This window comes from Procambarus clarkii, chromosome 65, assembly GCF_040958095.1.
Source record: "Procambarus clarkii isolate CNS0578487 chromosome 65, FALCON_Pclarkii_2.0, whole genome shotgun sequence".
NCBI classification, from domain to species: domain Eukaryota; kingdom Metazoa; phylum Arthropoda; class Malacostraca; order Decapoda; family Cambaridae; genus Procambarus; species Procambarus clarkii.
The window spans coordinates 8,931,567-8,951,902 of record NC_091214.1 but is presented as its reverse complement, the minus strand read 5'-3'; the positions used below and the strand labels follow the sequence as shown (position 1 = coordinate 8,951,902).

General features: G+C 41.7%; 1 protein-coding gene across 4 annotated transcripts in view; it reads right to left on the bottom strand.

The window, feature by feature from the left end:
* ApepP (Aminopeptidase P) overlaps positions 1-17,717 on the bottom strand; it is a 334,482-nt gene extending 316,765 nt beyond the window's left edge. For 2 of the 4 annotated variants that reach the window (XM_069309419.1, XM_069309420.1), the window contains exon 1: positions 17,523-17,653. The gene's annotated coding sequence lies outside the window, so the exon portion shown is untranslated. Of the gene's footprint in view, positions 1-17,522 lie in introns of all 4 variants that reach the window. The other 2 variants (XM_069309418.1, XM_069309421.1) reach the window with 2 other exon arrangements.
* Positions 17,718-20,336: the final 2,619 nt, after the last annotated feature.

The following is a 20,336-nucleotide window of genomic DNA, read 5'->3' as shown; positions in this document are numbered from 1 at the left end:
CCCTGTTTACAGGAGTTGTAGCTGATGTGTGGAAAAAGGCTAACATAGTTCCAATCTACAAAAGTGGATGCAGGGAAGACCCCCTTAATTATAGACCGGTATCATTGACAAGTGTAATAGTCAAAATATTGGAAAAATAATTAAAACTAAATGAGTAGAACACCTGGATAGAAATGATATAATATCAGACAGACAGTATGGTTTTCGATCTGGAAGATCCTGTGTATCGAATTTACTCAGTTTCTATGATCGAGCAACAGAGATATTACAGGAAAAGGTTGTTCTGGAAACTGGAAAATATTGGAGGGGTGACAGGTAAGCTTCTAACATGGATGAAAAATTTTCTGACTGATAGAAAAATGAGGGCAGTGATCAGAGGCAATGTATGGGAATGGAGAAATGTCACAAGTGGAGTACCACAGGGTTCAGTTCTTGCACCAGTGATGTTTATTGTGTACATAAATGATCTACCAGTTGGTATACAGAATTATATGAACATGTTTGCTGATGATGCTAAGATAATAGGAAGGATAAGAAATTTAGATGATTGTCATGCCCTACATGATGACCTGGACAAAATAAGTATATGGAGCGCCACTTGGCAAATGGAATTTAATGTTAATAAATGCCATGTTATGGAATGTGGAATAGGAGAACATAGACCCCACACAACCTATATATTATGTGAGAAATCTTTAAAGAATTCTGATAAAGAAAGAGATCTAGGGGTGGTTCTCGATAGAAAACTATCACCTGAGGACCATAAAGAATATTGTGCAAGGAGCCTATGCTATGCTTTCTAACTTCAGAATTGCATTTAATTACATGGATGGCGATATACTAAAGAAATTGTTCACGACTTTTCTTAGGCCAAAGCTAGAATATGCAGCTGTTGTGTGGTGCCCATATCTTAAGAAGCACATCAACAAACTGGAAAAGGTGCAAAGACATGCTACTAAGTGGCTCCCAGAACTGAAGGGTAAGAGCTACGAGGAGAGGTTAGAAGCATTAAACATGCCAAAACTAGAAGACAGAAGAAAAAGAGGTGATATGATCACTACATACAAAATAGTAACAGGAATTGATAAAATCGACAGGGAAGATTTCCTGAGACCTGGCACTTCAAGAACAAGAGGTCATAGATTTAAACTAGCTAAACACAGATGCCGAAGAAATATAAGAAAATTCACTTTCGCAAATAGAGTGGTAGATGGTTGGAACAAGTTAAGTGAGAAGGTGGTGGAGGCCAAGACCGTCAGTAGTTTCAAAGCGTTATATGACAAAGAGTGCTGGGAAGACGGGACACCACGAGCGTAGCTCTCATCCTGTAACTACACTTAGGTAATTACACTTAGGTAATTACACACACACAGTACAACCTTGATTCAATGTACCCCGATTCAACGAATCTCCGGCTAGTTCGCACACTTTCCAGGCCGGATTTACTCACCCGGTTCGACGAACAATGGTTCGCCGAAGCGGGGGATGTTTAGATTTGCTTACGACTTCGAGACAGAGTTCACAGACTGGTGGAAAACTTTCACATTCTATCACAGATTACAATTATTAATTCCTTCATATGACAAGTTCGATCACACAAGTGGACCACACAAGTGGACCACACAAGTGGACCACACAAGTGGACCACACAAGTGGACCACACAAGTGGACTGCACATGTGGTCCACAAGTGGTCCACAAGCTTACGATGTTGGGACAGAGTTCACAGTGGTAGAAAACTTTACCATACCATCTCAGATTACAATTAATAATTCCTTCATAAGACAAGTTGGATCACACAAGTGGACCACACAACAAGTGAATCATATGAACCAAACACCAGCCAGAATGGTCCACAAGAAATGACGCATATTAACCAAACACCAGCCAGAGTCGTCCACACAAGTGAACGATTGAGTTTCAATGATTTTCGTTCACCGATTTGTGGCACACGTATCTTTGTAAATTAATTTAAAGGCTGAAGCGTCAATAGCTAGCTAATATGTTGAAATCTTCTTATATACATTTTCTGTGATGAAACAAGACGAGTGAGGGTGGACAGATAAAGGAATACTGTACAGTAACCCTCACTTTACAGTGAGGTTTCACTCACTTTCATTTGTGTTGTCATAGTTCAGTGACCCATGGCTTTGAACGTTTCACATTAATAAATCATTCCTAAAACTGGTGTTTTAATAACTTTTTATTATCCTAATTAAAATAAACTAAATAAAACCAAAAATATACTGTAATAAGATAGATATCTGCTATTTGAGAAATTATTCACGTTATTGGCAGCACAACTCCAGCACGAGTGGACAGGTCTAATCCCTGTCCATACAACACCATGCTTGTTGTGTTCGATTTCGTCGCCACAGTTCAGCGATCTAAGGCTTCGAAATAATAAAATTAATAAATCAGTTCAAAGTATTTTTTATAGCTCTTATTATCGTAATAATGTTGCTAAACTAAATATATAACCCAAAAATATATAATTTGATGTAAATTGAATATTTAAGAGAAATTTATGTTACTGGATCAGGCTTAAACACCAGCCTACTGAAGGGTGTACGTATAGACTTAGTCTGCGTTTGTACAGTATGCACCCAGTGCCCTTAGCTTTGTCTGTGATTGACGTACAGTATTTATCTGCCGGTGGAAGAATAATCGTGGAATTGACCATTTTTTTACTACAGCTCTTTGGTTATAAAACAAAATGTCTCAGGGGCTTACTAATAGTGCCTTATTAATGCCAAAAATGAAGCAATATTTTGCAAGAACTAGTAGCAGAAAATCAACCAGAACGAGAACCGCCGTACCCAACACGAGAACAGCCGTACCCGGCACGAGAACAGCCGTACCCGGCACGAGAACAGCCGTACCCGGCACGAGAACAGCCGTACCCGGCACGAGAACCGCCGTACCCAACACGAGAACAGCCGTACCCGGCACGAGAACCGCCGTACCCGGCACGAGAACAGCCGTACCCGGCACGAGAACAGCCGTACCCGGCACGAGAACAGCCGTACCCGGCACGAGAACAGCCGTACCCGGCACGAGAACAGCCGTACCCGGCACGAGAACAGCCGTACCCGGCACGAGAACAGCCGTACCCGGCACGAGAACAGCCGTACCCGGCACGAGAACAGCCGTACCCGGCACGAGAACCGCCGTACCCAACACGAGAACCGCCGTACCCGGCACGAGAACCGCCGAACCCGGCACGAGAACAGCCGTACCCGGCACGAGAACAGCCGTACCCGGCACGAGAACAGCCGTACCCGGCACGAGAACAGCCGTACCCGGCACGAGAACAGCCGTACCCGGCACGAGAACAGCCGTACCCGGCACGAGAACAGCCGTACCCGGCACGAGAACAGCCGTACCCGGCACGAGAACAGCCGTACCCGGCACGAGAACAGCCGTACCCGGCACGAGAACAGCCGTACCCGGCACGAGAACAGCCGTACCCGGCACGAGAACAGCCGTACCCGGCACGAGAACAGCCGTACCCGGCACGAGAACAGCCGTACCCGGCACGAGAACAGCCGTACCCGGCACGAGAACAGCCGTACCCGGCACGAGAACAGCCGTACCCGGCACGAGAACAGCCGTACCCGGCACGAGAACAGCCGTACCCGGCACGAGAACAGCCGTACCCGGCACGAGAACAGCCGTACCCGGCACGAGAACAGCCGTACCCGGCACGAGAACAGCCGTACCCGGCACGAGAACAGCCGTACCCGGCACGAGAACAGCCGTACCCGGCACGAGAACAGCCGTACCCGGCACGAGAACAGCCGTACCCGGCACGAGAACAGCCGTACCAAGCACGAGAACAGCCGAACCCAGCACGAGAACAGCCGAACCCTGCACGAGAACAGCCGTACCCAGCACGAGAACAGCCGTACCCAGCACGAGCACAGCCGTACCCAGCACGAGCACAGTTGTACCCAGCACTGGTACAACAGCCGTACCCAGCACGAGCACAGTTGTACCCAGCACTGGTACAACAGCAGCCAGCACCAGCTCAGAAGCAACTGAACCCACAACAGCAGCGAGCACCAGAAAAGCTGATGCAAACATCTAAAAACATCGTGTGCAGCGTGAACAGTTAGAACAAGTGTTATATTTAAGTGTGTACACAGTGTTAAAATTAAAGTTGCAGTAATTTTAGTGTACAATAGTTTTCATGAACTGTATTGTAGTACTCAACATACAGCAGAACTACTTTTAATCAACACAGTGCTAACGGCATAATGCACTGCAGTACGTATTTAATGTAGAGCATTCACAACTTCACGAAACTTCATGATGGACATAACTTCAACAATAAGGTAAATTTACGAATTACAGTATTTTTTAGTAGAGAAGTAATATATAGGTAGAGTATGTAATATGATAATGTATTTTTATTGTGTACAAGAAAAAAAAAGACACTGACACAAACGCCTCCTGAACGTCACCTCTTGCAACGAATCCAACGCTCCAACGAACTGGGGTTGGTCCCATATAGTACGTTGAATCGAGGTTGTACTGTATATTACACAATGGGGCCTCGACTTACGATGCTAATCCGTTCCCAGAGACGCATCGTAAGTCGAAATGTCGTAAGTCGAAGCGATTTTTCCCATAAGAAATAAAGGGATTTGAATTAATCCATTCCCCACCCTCCAAAATATTAACATACAAATACATTTTATACTGAATACAATGTTTTTTCTAACTACAATACAGTACCTAAGTTTATCTGACATTTATGGAGGGCTCTTGATGGCATATGGAAGATGGTGATGATGGGGGAGGAGGAGAGTTGTTACTGTTTGGAAGGGGAGTTCCCTTCCATTATCACATCAGGCAGTGATGTTTTCTCTGGGGTACTCTCTCTCCTACGTTTTGCCTGAATACCACTAGAGCCTGGTTGTGGTTCAGTGCTTGTTTGTCTCACTACAAATTTGTCAAAAGACATTTGTTTTTCCCTTCGTTTTAACAACTGTCTGTAATGATACATCACTTTAGCACCCATAATGTCCTTTTTCTTAGCCAGTATGGTGGATATCGTTGACCGAGATTTGTTGTACTGCCTAGCCAGTCCAACAACCCGCACATCATCATCATATTTACGAATGATCTCTTGTTTCTGCTCCATGGTCATCCTTACATGGGATTTCGTGTGTTGAGCCTTACCACTGACTTTCCTGGGACTCATGGCATGATATATAATAATTACTTTAACCCTTAAATGGCGCATGGCTATATACCATTTGATTCCCACAAGCGCATACAAAAAAAAAAAAAATTTTGCAAATTTTGCCTTTGCAAAGTCTGTGTATACAACATCTGCATTTTGCTTTTCTTCTAGGACTTCTGTGATTTTGTCATAGTGGTTGAGTAACTGTGACAGACAGGATCTACCCACTCTAAATCCATGTTGTCCTGGATTGTGCAATTCATTGTTTTCCATAAAACTAGAAATTTGGTTCCTAATCACTCTTTCAAACACTTTTATTATGTGTGATGTTAGTGCAACTGGCCTATAATTTTTTGCCAAGACTTTACTCCCCCCCTTGTGCAACGGAGCTATATCTGCCGATTTAAGTGCTGCTGGTATCTCCCCTGTATCCAGGCTCTTTCTCCATATTACGCTGAGTGCTCTCGCTACTGGTACTTTACATTTCTTTATGAATATTGAATTCCATGAGTCAGGCCCAGGAGCTGAGTGCATAGGCATATTGTCAATTTCTCTTTCAAAGTCTTCCGAGTTTGTGGTAACATCCGTTATATTATCTGCAGCTTGAATGTCATTCATAAAGAAGCTGTCTGGGTCATCAACTTTCATGTTGTTTATTGGTGTGCTAAACATAGCCTCATACTGGCTTCTTAGAATTTCACTAATCTCTTTGTTGTCCTCTGTGTACGTACCTTCATTTGTAATTAACGGTCCAATACTGGTCGAGGTTTTGGATTTGGATTTTGCGTATGTGAAAAAATATTTCGGATTTTTCTTTATCTCCTTATCTTATCTTATTTATGGGGCCTCGTAGCCTGGTGGATAGCGCGCAGGACTCGTAATTCTGTGGCGCGGGTTCGATTCCCGCACGAGGCAGAAACAAATGGGCAAAGTTTCTTTCACCCTGAATACCCCTGTTACCTAGCAGTAAATAGGTACCTGGGAGTTAGTCAGCTGTCACGGGCTGCTTCCTGGGGGTGGAGGCCTGGTCGAGGACCGGGCCGCGGGGACACTAAAAGCCCCGAAATCATCTCAAGATAACCTCAAGATATCTCTTGTATAGCTTTCTGTTCCAATTCCATTTCCTCAGACTCATATGATCGCTTCAACGTTTGTTCTATTTCTTCGATCTCCCTGCTTAGGCTTGTTTTCCTTGCTTGTGATAGTTGTGTCTGCCGAAGCATTTCCGTTATTTTCTTCCTTCTCCTGTACAGTCGTCTGTGTTCTCTTTCTAGAGTGGTCCTCTTTCTGCCCCTCCTCACAGGCACGTGCTTCAAGCAGACCTTGTAAGCTTCAGCTGTCAGTTGAGCTATTCCCTGTGTGGGAGTTTTGTCGCTTAAGACCGTCTCCCATTGAATGGTTGCAAGGTCTACATTTATTTTTTCCCAGTCAATCCGCTTATTGTTGAAATTGAATTGATTGAATATTCCTTCTCGCTTGTTGGGTCTCTTAGACCTACTACCGTTATTTATGCTAGTTCGCACTTCAATGAGCTTATGGTCTGAGTATGAAGTATCTGAGATTGTGATGTCTCTGATTAGTTCATCATTGTTTGTGAATAACAAGTCTAGTGTGTTTTCGTTCCTAGTTGGTTCTGTAATCTGTTGATTGAGCGAGAATTTGTCACAGAATCTCAAAAGTTCTCTGACCTGTGGTTGGTTATTTCCCGGGTCATTCCCTGCTATGATATTTGTGTTTGCCATTCTCCATCTTAGACTCGGTAAATTGAAATCTCCAAGGAAGATAATATCCGGAGCTAGGTTTGCTAGGTTGTCAAGTATGTTCTCTATTTTGTGCATCTGCTCTCTGAATTCCTCAACCATTGTATCTGGCGGTTTATATATTAGAATAATAATTAGGTTTAGTTTCTCTACCTTAATTCCAAGTACCTCTACCACCTCATTAGTTGAGTTTAGTAGTTCTGTGCATACCAGGTCTTCTTTAATATACAGACCTACTCCTCCATTTGACCTAGTTTTTCTATCACATATATATAAATTATAATTTGGAATCCAGATTTCACCATCCATGTAATCTTTTGTATGAGTTTCCGTGAATGCCCCAAATATTGAGTGACTCTAATAGGAGGCCATTTATGAACTTAACTTTATTTCTTGACTTTGGCTTTAAACCTTGAATGTTTGCAAATATGAATGATTGTCCATGTTGTGTGTAACTTCTGGAAGGTTTTGGTAGTTCTCCCTCCTCTCTACCCTGACCCAGGGTGTGTTGTTGTGGCAATGGTTTGTCCAGTTTTGGAAGTGATACTGGGGAGTGTGGTAGTCTCTGTGTAGTTGGGGGGTGTAGTATGTGTGGGCTTGATGATGAACCGTAGTCCAGTTTTGGGCATTTTCCCCTCTTCATCCGTACTCCTGCCACGTTTCTGCCTGTCTGTTTCTCCCTCTGTTTGTACCCGCTTCTAAAAAAATTTTAGGGCTATTATATTGTACTTCCTCTCTCATATAGCGCTGTGTACCTCTGACGTGGAAGTCGGGGCAATGAAGATCGTAGCATTTCCTCTCATTAACTGAGAGTTTGCATAGCTTAGGGTGAAAATATCTACACTCTGTATCAAAACGACATCTGCCTTTCCCTAACCAGTTTTGGCACTTCTGTGGGTGCATAAATGAACATTCCGTGCCTCTGGGCCCATATCGGCACTGTCCTTTTGCATAATACCTGCAAATATTTTCATCTGTGATTGTATTATTCTTGTTTGTACCCGTGCACGACTTGGCTATCTCTGTGATTTTTGTTCCAACTTTCTCGTTTCTGCATTCATTCTCGGTATCGCCCTTATCTTTCTCCTTGTTGCTTTCGTCTTTCTCATTTGTGTTCTCATTCGTCTCATTTTTTCTCTCCTTATTCATATCACCAGTTTGCTCTACAATATTGCCTTCATTTTTGCGTACCTCGACACTATGCCCTTCTACATTGCTACTTTGACTCTCTAAATTCTCAGTCCCTGGGTTGTGCTCAGAGTTCGTTGCTGTCTTTATATACTCTGCATATATTTCTGGTAGTTTTTGTGTGAATTGTAGCCTGTATACTTCAGGAATGTTATTCATTAGTTTGGTGATGTTTTCCCACATCTGTCTGTCTCTTTGACAGATCCAGTAGTTACCTTCCCGATTTGCATATTGTGTAGGTAATCCTGTACACGTCAGGTGAAATCTTATGTTACAAATGTTACATACAATGCCTACAACACTCTTCCGAAGTGACTTAAAGCAGCCTCCACACACCTCCATGTTGGGTTTGTGATGTTATAATATTATATGCATATATTTATAATATTATATGTATGTATATATAATATGTATACAGTATATTTATAATATTACATATGTTTATTTGTTCAAGTTTGTGTGGGGGTACTTATCGCCTTGTGGAGAAAATATGGTCCTCTTGGGACTGTCTAGTTGACCGTTGTTTGTCCCAGGTCAGGGGCAGGATGCCACCTGTTGCCAGTTACTCGATTTATACACTGATTTTTTGCCTGTAATATCCTAAGGGAATTTCTGCTTTCTTCCGGCTTGCAATGCACTTACTTTATTACTATGCACTATTACAATGCACTATTCCCAAAGACAGCCGTCTTGGGACATTTTTTGGGCACAGATTTTTGGAGGTCTAACAGAGTTATGGCCGCCAGGTATCTAGTGAACTTCCCAGCAGGCCCTCTGCGGTCTTGTGTTTCTTTGGTCCATCTGTCACGGCCTACTGTCTCTTCCTCAGATCGAGACCTACGGTGCTGCCGCCTCCCTGGTCAATCCTTGATTTTCCTTCTCTATGGGTAGTTAGCTTCAGGAAACAAACTAGGCTTCCCCCACAGAAAACCAGCATTGAATGAAAATGAAACAACAGTTTCTGGGTGAGCCCCAAAGGCTCCCTGACACCCTCCCTTCCTCTGGTCGGCAGCTTTCATCATTCAAGAACTGACTGGTGGGTGGCCCAGTTCACTTGGGCCGGCTTCCCCTCCTGCAGGGATGGGATGGCACTAATGAGCAGGGGGGTAGTTGGATGAAGTTTTGCATGTCTGTTTTCCTTGTGGGAGAAGTTCTTTTGCTCTTTTGAGGACGTAGGTCACACTTTTCAACCAGGAAGTAGTCAGTTTTGATTCGCTTACCTTTCTGGGTGTTTTCTCTGGTCGATGGAAAGATGACTTACTTTAAATCTAAAGTGTTCATAGGCCATTGGTCCCTTCACCTCTGAGGGGGCCAGGTTCTGGCTCATGGTCCCTGGGAGGCTTACAAAGAACCCTACGACTGATGACTAGTAGTATGGCATTTGATCATTTGTATGAGGTCAATTTTTTTTTATTGGAGTTAAAATTAACGTAGATATATGACCGAACCTAACCAACCCTACCTAACCTAGCCTATCTTAATAGGTTAGGTTAGGTAGCCGAAAAAGTTAGGTTAGGTAGTCGAAAACCAATTAATTCATGAAAACTTAGTTTATTAGGCAAATCGGGCCTTGCATAGTAGGCTGAGAAGTGCGTTCTGGCTACTAGGCAAGACATTATATATATATATATATATATATATATATATATATATATATATATATATATATATATATATATATATATATATATATATATATATATATATATTAGTATATTTTGGTAGCAGTCTTTCCTGTAGACATATATTATTAAATATGACCGAAAAAGTAAGATTAATAATTCTAACACGAATTTTCTCAATCTTTCGTACATTACGCTTCACTGTTGGAGGTAAATAAAAAATCACTTCTCCAAAATTCATTTTTATTTCTAGTCTGACGCGACACGGGCGCGTTTCGTAAAACTTATTACATTTTCAAAGACTTCACAAATACACAACTGATTAGAACTTGCGTTTCCCTGATTTTATATCTACATTTGAGTGAGGTGGGAAGGGTGATGTGGCATTACATTTGAGTGAGGTGGGAAGGGTGATGTGGCATTAACACAAGACAGAACACTAGGGGATATTAATAGGGTATTAAAAGTATCAACACAAGACAGAACAGAAACAATGGGTATTGAATAGAAGTGTTTGTAGAAAGCCTATTGGTCCATATTTCTTGATGCTTCTATATTGGAGCGGAGTCTTGAGGTGGGTAGAATATAGTTGTGCAATAATTGGCTGTTGATTGCTGGTGTTGACTTCTTGATGTGTAGTGCCTCGCAAACGTCAAGCCGCCTGCTATCGCTGTATCTATCGATGATTTCTGTGTTGTTTACTAGGATTTCTCTGGCGATGGTTTGGTTATGGGAAGAGATTATATGTTCCTTAATGGAGCCCTGTTGTTTATGCATCGTTAAACGCCTAGAAAGAGATGTTGTTGTCTTGCCTATATACTGGGTTTTTTGGAGCTTACAGTTCCCAAGTGGGCATTTGAAGGCATAGACGACGTTAGTCTCTTTTAAAGCGTTCTGTTTTGTGTCTGGAGAGTTTCTCATGAGTAGGCTGGCCGTTTTTCTGGTTTTATAGTAAATCGTCAGTTGTATCCTCTGATTTTTGTCTGTAGGGATAACGTTTCTATTAACAATATCTTTCAGGACCCTTTCCTCTGTTTTATGAGCTGTGGAAAAGAAGTTCCTGTAAAATAGTCTAATAGGGGGTATAGGTGTTGTGTTAGTTGTCTCTTCGGAGGTTGCATGGCTTTTCACTTTCCTTCTTATGATGTCTTCGATGAAACCATTGGAGAAGCCGTTATTGACTAGGACCTGCCTTACCCTACAGAGTTCTTCGTCGACTTGCTTCCATTCTGAGCTGTGGCCGAGAGCACGGTCGACGTATGCGTTAACAACACTCCTCTTGTACCTGTCAGGGCAGTCGCTGTTGGCATTTAGGCACATTCCTATGTTTGTTTCCTTTGTGTAGACTGCAGTGTGGAAACCTCCGCCCTTTTCCATGACTGTTACATCTAGAAAAGGCAGCTTCCCATCCTTTTCCGTCTCGTAAGTGAAACGCAGCACGGAACTCTGCTCAAATGCCTCCTTCAGCTCCTGCAGATGTCTGACATCAGGTACCTGTGTAAAAATGTCGTCAACATACCTGCAGTATATGGCCGGTTTCAAGTTCATGTCGACTAAGACTTTTTGCTCGATGGTACCCATGTAGAAGTTTGCAAACAGGACACCTAGGGGAGAACCCATGGCGACCCCATCTACTTGCTTATACATGTGCCCATCCGGGCTAAAGAAGGGTGCCTCTTTAGTACAAGCTTGGAGTAGTTTCCTCAGAATACTTTCTGGGATGTCAAGAGGAGTACAGGCTGGATCACGATACACTCTGTCGGCTATCATTCCGATTGTCTCGTCCACAGGTACGTTGGTAAACAGCGATTCTACGTCCAACGAGGCTCTTATCCCTGTGGCCCGTGCGCCCCGCAGTAAGTCCACAAATTCCTTTGGAGACTTCAGGCTGAAGGCGCAAGGAACATAAGGAGTCAGCAGGCCGTTGAGTCGCTTCGCCAGTCTGTACGTGGGTGTGGGTATCTGGCTAATGATTGGCCGAAGTGGGTTTCCAGGCTTGTGCGTCTTGACATTTCCATACGCATATCCAGGTTTATATTCCCCAATGATCTTTGGCAGGTGGAGTCCGGATTTCTTGGCGTTCACAGTTTCGATCAGTTTGTTGACCTTTGCTTTTAATTCGGCTGTAGTGTCCTTCGTTGCCCTTTGGAACTTAGTCACTACCACTAAGAAGGTCACTACCAAAGATACCTTACAAGCAGAACTTATTGCAGAAGGAGGAAAGAATCGAGGCAACTACAGAAGCACCATATTGTCCCCCGAGCTTAAAGCGGCAGCTAAAAGCCTTCGTGAGAACAAGGAGATAGTTGTCAGGAGAGGTGACAAGTCGCCAATATATGTCATTCTTAAAAAAGACGAATATCTGGCGAAAATGAACATCATACTCTCTGACCAAACTAAGTTCCAAAGGGCAACGAAGGACACTACAGCCGAATTAAAAGCAAAGGTCAACAAACTGATCGAAACTGTGAACGCCAAGAAATCCGGACTCCACCTGCCAAAGATCATTGGGGAATATAAACCTGGATATGCGTATGGAAATGTCAAGACGCACAAGCCTGGAAACCCACTTCGGCCAATCATTAGCCAGATACTCACACCCACGTACAGACTGGCGAAGCGACTCAACGGCCTGCTGACTCCTTATGTTCCTTGCGCCTTCAGCCTGAAGTCTCCAAAGGAATTTGTGGACTTACTGCGGGGCGCACGGGCCACAGGGATAAGAGCCTCGTTGGACGTAGAATCGCTGTTTACCAACGTACCTGTGGACGAGACAATCGGAATGATAGCCGACAGAGTGTATCGTGATCCAGCCTGTACTCCTCTTGACATCCCAGAAAGTATTCTGAGGAAACTACTCCAAGCTTGTACTAAAGAGGCACCCTTCTTTAGCCCGGATGGGCACATGTATAAGCAAGTAGATGGGGTCGCCATGGGTTCTCCCCTAGGTGTCCTGTTTGCAAACTTCTACATGGGTACCATCGAGCAAAAAGTCTTAGTCGACATGAACTTGAAACCGGCCATATACTGCAGGTATGTTGACGACATTTTTACACAGGTACCTGATGTCAGACATCTGCAGGAGCTGAAGGAGGCATTTGAGCAGAGTTCCGTGCTGCGTTTCACTTACGAGACGGAAAAGGATGGGAAGCTGCCTTTTCTAGATGTAACAGTCATGGAAAAGGGCGGAGGTTTCCACACTGCAGTCTACACAAAGGAAACAAACATAGGAATGTGCCTAAATGCCAACAGCGACTGCCCTGACAGGTACAAGAGGAGTGTTGTTAACGCATACGTCGACCGTGCTCTCAGCCACAGCTCAGAATGGAAGCAAGTCGACGAAGAACTCTGTAGGGTAAGGCAGGTCCTAGTCAATAACGGCTTCTCCAATGGTTTCATCGAAGACATCATAAGAAGGAAAGTGAAAAGCCATGCAACCTCCGAAGAGACAACTAACACAACACCTATACCCCCTATTAGACTATTTTACAGGAACTTCTTTTCCACAGCTCATAAAACAGAGGAAAGGGTCCTGAAAGATATTGTTAATAGAAACGTTATCCCTACAGACAAAAATCAGAGGATACAACTGACGATTTACTATAAAACCAGAAAAACGGCCAGCCTACTCATGAGAAACTCTCCAGACACAAAACAGAACGCTTTAAAAGAGACTAACGTCGTCTATGCCTTCAAATGCCCACTTGGGGACTGTAAGCTCCAAAAAACCCAGTATATAGGCAAGACAACAACATCTCTTTCTAGGCGTTTAACGATGCATAAACAACAGGGCTCCATTAAGGAACATATAATCTCTTCCCATAACCAAACCATCGCCAGAGAAATCCTAGTAAACAACACAGAAATCATCGATAGATACAGCGATAGCAGGCGGCTTGACGTTTGCGAGGCACTACACATCAAGAAGTCAACACCAGCAATCAACAGCCAATTATTGCACAACTATATTCTACCCACCTCAAGACTCCGCTCCAATATAGAAGCATCAAGAAATATGGACCAATAGGCTTTCTACAAACACTTCTATTCAATACCCATTGTTTCTGTTCTGTCTTGTGTTGATACTTTTAATACCCTATTAATATCCCCTAGTGTTCTGTCTTGTGTTAATGCCACATCACCCTTCCCACCTCACTCAAATGTAATGCCACATCACCCTTCCCACCTCACTCAAATGTAGATATAAAATCAGGGAAACGCAAGTTCTAATCAGTTGTGTATTTGTGAAGTCTTTGAAAATGTAATAAGTTTTACGAAACGCGCCCGTGTCGCGTCAGACTAGAAATAAAAATGAATTTTGGAGAAGTGATTTTTTATTTACCTCCAACAGTGAAGCGTAATGTACGAAAGATTGAGAAAATTCGTGTTAGAATTATTAATCTTACTTTTTCGGTCATATTTAATAATATATATATATATATATATATATATATATATATATATATATATATATATATATATATATATATGTCGTACCTAGTAGCCAGAACTCACTTCTCAGCCTACTATTCAAGGCCCGATTTGCCTAATAAGCCAAGTTTTCCTGAATTAATATATTTACTATATTTTTTTTCTTATGAAATGATAAAGCAACCCTTTTCTCTATGTATGAGGTCAATTTTATTTTATTGGAGTTAAAATTAACGTAGATATATGACCGAACCTAACCAACCCTACCTAACCTAACCTATCTTTATAGGTTAGGTTAGGTAGCCGAAAAAGTTAGGTTAGGTTAGGTAGGTTAGGTAGTCGAAAAATAATTAGTTCATGAAAACTTGGCTTATTAGGCAAATCGGGCCTTGCATAGTAGGCTGAGAAGTGCGTTCTGGCTACTAAGTACGACTATATATATATATATATATATATATATATATATATATATATATATATATATATATATATATATATATATATATATATATATATATATATATATATATATATATATATATATATATATATATATATATATATATATATATATATATATATATATATATATATATATATATATATATATTATATATATATATATATATATATATATATATATATATATTATGAGTACACTTTATAGGATGTGCAGCAACTTAATATCTAACATATTCAAAGACATAAGTAAGGGGGGGCCTGAGTGCTGTCTGAGGCATGAGGGACCAATTTTATGGACATCGATTGTAGAAGAAGCAGTGTAGTGTACAGTATAATAAATCAGTAAGGCCTAACCATACCATGATGCACAATTCATGTTCAGTAGCATACATCATGGGAACCAGTGAGCATTGGTAGTTGATTAGTTGTGTGAGTGTGAAGTGCTTCCCAGGTCATTGAACTGACCTGTAGAACTGTGATGTGCTTCCCAAGTCGTTGGAAAAATCTCATTTGCCCGCCTGAATACTGATAAATAGTTTTTCCACACTTGTGTTTGAACTCATAGTAGACCTATTATTAATTTTCCAAGGTGTCTACTAGTCTGTTACTCTAAACTTGTGGGTCCTACAACTAACTGAAAGAAAAAATTATTTACTTTAAATATCTACATTTTGATAGTAAAAAAAATTTGTTACAATTCTCATAAGGAACATGCACTTTTATGTCGAAAATATTAGTCATAAACCTATTTCCAAAATACAGTGGAACCTCGGTACTCAAACGTAATTGGTTTCACAAGACCAGTTGAGTGCCGATCTGTTTCAGTACCAAACAAGATTTTCCTATAAAGACTAATATAAGTTGGATTAATCTGTTCTAGACCACAAAAATACAGTACACATATCAATACAATAAATAAATGAAATAAATGCCAATATAATCTCACTTAGGAGAGGTGATGGCATATAGAAGGTGGGTGAGGAAGAGGAGGGATGATATTGTTTGGCAGGGGAGTCACCTACCACAATAACTTGAGGTAGTTGTGGTTCTGGGGTTCTTTCCCATTTCTGATTTTTTCTATTTACATCTTGACACTCGCTGCATGTTTTCCTTACAGAATACAAGCATACTTGTTTACATTTGAGTGCTGCGCTAACGGATGACTACTGGACATGAACACAGCGTTCAAGTGCCGAGCTGTTCACATTGGGAGCTGTTCAAGTCCCGTGGGATTTTGTATTTAATTCGGAATATCTATTACATTACCATATGAAATTTTGGAATACTGTATATGTATATGCAGTGGTAATTTTTGGGAGTTGCTGAAGCAATTAATGGAGGATTTGGAAGGTTAGTAAGCCACCAATGTTCTAGGACTGGCAAGTGTCAAATTATGGGCGACTTTACCTTAAGGAAATGTGCCCAAATGTCTCATCCTGCTCACCAATCAAACTTGGGTTCAGTCGGTTGTGAGCAAACTGTGCTAACAATGATCTAACAGGGTTGGCTTACCTTTCCAATGCCGTTTTTCATAAATTAGCAGTCCCTATGGTGCAGTGGTAAAACACACTCCCAGTGCTTCACTAGTGATTTGACCTGAATTCGTATCCTGGCCTCGGAGGATCGACTAGGCACCTATCCTTAACTATACGCCTCTGGTCACCCAGCAGTCAATGGGTGCCCGGTTGTTAAACGATTTGGGGGGTCGTATTCCGGGGAAAATTAAGATTAAGGACCTGTCCAAAATCCTATGAGTGTTGGTGGCTTTACAAGAATGTAAGAACAAATAAAAAATATATTTAATTTTGATGACTACTGTATTTGACCTGATACAGTATGTGCAATAATGCGACTACAGAGGGCGAGCGTGCCAAAAACCCCATCCTGTAGGATATAAGTTTGTAGCGAGTAATCCATATACTCGCTCCATTATGTCATTATCTTAATAGAATAACTAATTACACAAGCTATAGTCCTATCACTATTTACAGGTAACGGTTTTTCCACCCGCCTATCTTACTGTGAGGTGTAGTCACCGTATATAAGCTAGCAATTTGAGAATAGCAAACCAGTACAATCTCCAGTCAAGAATGTAGTACTCGGCGTGGGCAGTTCTAATCGACCCAAGACGCTACAGCCTCGACACAGAGCAGACAGCAGACTACGACCGCATCTAGCTACAACGTTCTCGCTCCCCGAGTTCAGACTCGCAATTCCCAATCGAGCCGCCACGCTCTCCCGCATAGAGCTCCATGACTCCGGCCACACTAGATCAAGAGGAAAGTTTCAAGAGGAAACTAGATTTATTCCTCCAAGGAGTGCCGGACCAACCGGGCTGTGGTGGGTATGTGGGCCTGCGGGCTGCTCCAAGCAACAGCCTGGTGGACCAAACTCTCACAAGTCAAGCCTGGCCTCGGGCCGGGCTTGGGGAGTAGAAGAACTCCCAGAACCCCATCAACCAGGTAAACACTCAGCTCTCTGCTCTGCTCCAGGCTTCGTCTCAACGTCTACGACACTGCTGTATCCAGGACTAGTAAATAAATATGAAACTCACTAAACAGTGTATCTAATCAACCCAACAACGTAACATAAACGTACGTTACAAGTTGCTTCGTACCCAATACAGTTCCATTGTAAACCCAAAACAAACCAGTTCCTTCTAACCAAACCTGACAATGTATAGGCATATCGTTTTAATTAAAATAAGAGTACAGTAACCTGGTGGTGTTACATAGCCTATTCACACAGCGGCTTCAGCACCTGCATACCCTTCGCTCGTAAAGTTATCTTTACATATATGCAGTAAAGATATTGCTGTAGTTAGTAGCAAACATGTAGGAGCGTAGTGGTATCAAAGATATTAACTCACAGAGAACTTGGTAGTAAGAGTGATGTTCCTCGCCCAGTGACACGCCAGGCACACCTTCACCACCTCTCCCTCGCTCCTCCTCCTCAACTACTGCCCGTAGTTGTTGTTGTTGCAGGTTAGGGACAGCTACAGCACTGTTGCCAGTACACGGTAACTACCACTTCATGAGAGCAACCACTCCTAGCTACCATTACTAGCGATCACTCCCAGCGACCATCGCTAGTGACTACTCCCAGCGACCATCGCTAGTGACTACTCCCAGCGACCATCACTAGTGACTACTCCCAGCGACCATCGCTAGTGACTACTCCCAGCGACCATCGCTAGTGACTACTCCCAGCGACCATCGCTAGTGACTACTCCCAGCGACCATCACTAGTGACTACTCCCAGCGATCATCACTATTTATTTATTTATTTATTTATTTATTTATTTATTTATTTATTTATTTATTTATTTATTTATTTATTTATTTATTTATTTATTTATTTATTTATTTATTTATGTATGCATATACAAGAAGGTACATTGGGAATGTGAGGATACATAATATGGTAATTACAGTCTTGTAAAGCCACTAGCACGCGCAGCGTTTCGGGCAGGTCCTTAATCTAAGAAAATTGTAAGTAGGTAAATACTTGCAAAATTTATAGACAAAAAAAAATGATAACAGTTACATGGAATGAAAAAAAGAAGATGAGAGAAAATTGTAGGTACAGTATATTAAAGCACATAGGTAGCTAAGATTGATTGCAATGACAGCTTGAATGGTAGTTCACAAAAATTGGTAGTCACAATACAGCAAATGGCTAGCACATAAAAGCAGACAGCAATGAACACAATGATGTAGCGAGTAGATTATCCCAATAATATACTCGCTCCAAATGCATTGTTAATATTCCTATCAACCTTTGGAGATGAATGAGGTGAGGCGTTGCCCGGGCAACACGGTGAGGTGTTGCCCGGGCACCTTTACATAACAATAGAACCGTTACAATGATAAGGTTGTTTGATACTACATAAAAATTAGGAGATTGGGTAACACTAGGTACAGAGCAAATTTAAAGCTCAGTGTAGAAGATGAAATTAGGTACTTTTTGGTTTTGCTTTTAAATAAGGCAAACGTTTTACAGTTTTTCAATTCACTAGGGAGTGAGTTCCATAGACTGGGTCCCTTAATTTGCATAGAGTGTTTACACAGATTAAGTTTGACCCTGGGGATATCAAAGAGATATTTATTTCTGGTGTGGTGATAATGGGTCCTATTACATCTGTCCAGGGAGAGTTTCAGAGCATGGTTTGCATTTAAGAACAGGGTTTTGTAAATGTAGTTGACACAAGAGAATGTGTGGAGGGAGTTAATATTTAGCAAGTTTAGGGATTTAAACAAGGGAGCTGAGTGTTGTCTGAAAGCAGAGTTAGTTATTATTCTGATAGCAGAATTTTGCTGCGTGATAATGGGCTTAAGGTGGTTTGCAGTGGTAGACCCCCATGCACAGATACCATAATTAAGATAGGGGTAGATTAGTGCATAATATTGTGAGAGGAGAGCAGAGTTAGGAACATAATATCTGATTTTGGAGAGTATACCAACTGTCTTAGAGACTTTCTTAGTTATGTGTTGAATGTGGGTGCTGAAGTTGAGTCTCTTGTCTAGGAATAGGCCAAGAAACTTTCAATCATTTTTATTACTGATGTTAATGTTGTCTATCTGTAGCTGAATTGCATTTGATGATTTGCTTCCAAATAAGATGTAGTAAGTCTTTTCGATGTTTAATGTTAGTTTGTTCGTTGACATCCATAAGTGGACTTTTTTTAATTCATTATTCACAACATTATTTAGTATATGTGGGTTGAGGTCTGAATAGATAAGGGTAGTATCGTCAGCAAACAATATAGGTTTGAGAATATTAGAGACATTAGGCAGATCGTTTATATATATAAGAAATAGAAGAGGTCCTAAGATACTGCCCTGTGGCACTCCAACGGTAATTGGTAGAGTGGAAGAAGTTGTATCATTGATGGTTACCTATTGGTATCTGTCACTAAGATCGGATCGGATATAGTCAAGGGCAAGGCCTCGGATTCCATAATGCTGGAGTTTAAGTAAGAGGTAGTTGTGATTTACAGTATCAAAGGCTTTTCTTAGGTCAATGAAGAGTCCAATCGGAAACTCATTTTTGTCAAGGGCTGAGTAGATAACGTCAAGGAGACTAATGATTGCATCGTTGGTGCTCTTTTGGGACCGGAAGCCAAACTGGCAGGGGCTGAGTATGTCGAATTTTACGAGGTAGGAATAGAGCTGTTTGTAAATAATTTTTTCAAATATTTTTGATAGAATGGGTAGATTTGATATTGGTCTATAATTGTTTATGTCCGCCGGATTGCCTCCTTTATGGACTGGCGTTACTCTTGCTTTTTTGAGGATATCAGGGAAGGTGTGACACTCTATAGATTTGTTGAACAGTAGTGCTATGGGTGGGGCAAGGGCATGGGAGGCTCTCTTGTACACAATGGACGGAATTTCACTGGTGTTCCCTGCCTTGGTTTTTAGAGAGTGTATGATGGACACAACATCTGCCGGGCTGATTGGTGAAAGGAGAAGAGAGTTTGGATAGCTGCCCGAGAGATATGTGTTAATATGTGTCTGAGTCTGTGGGATTTTACTGGCAAGATTAGCACCAACCGATGAAAAGAAACTATTAAATTCATTTGCCATTTCTAAATCAGTTGACGGTATATCCCCATCCTTGTAGAGTTTTATTTGGTTATGTGAGTGTTGTTTAGTTCCTAGGATACTAGAGATTGTTTTCC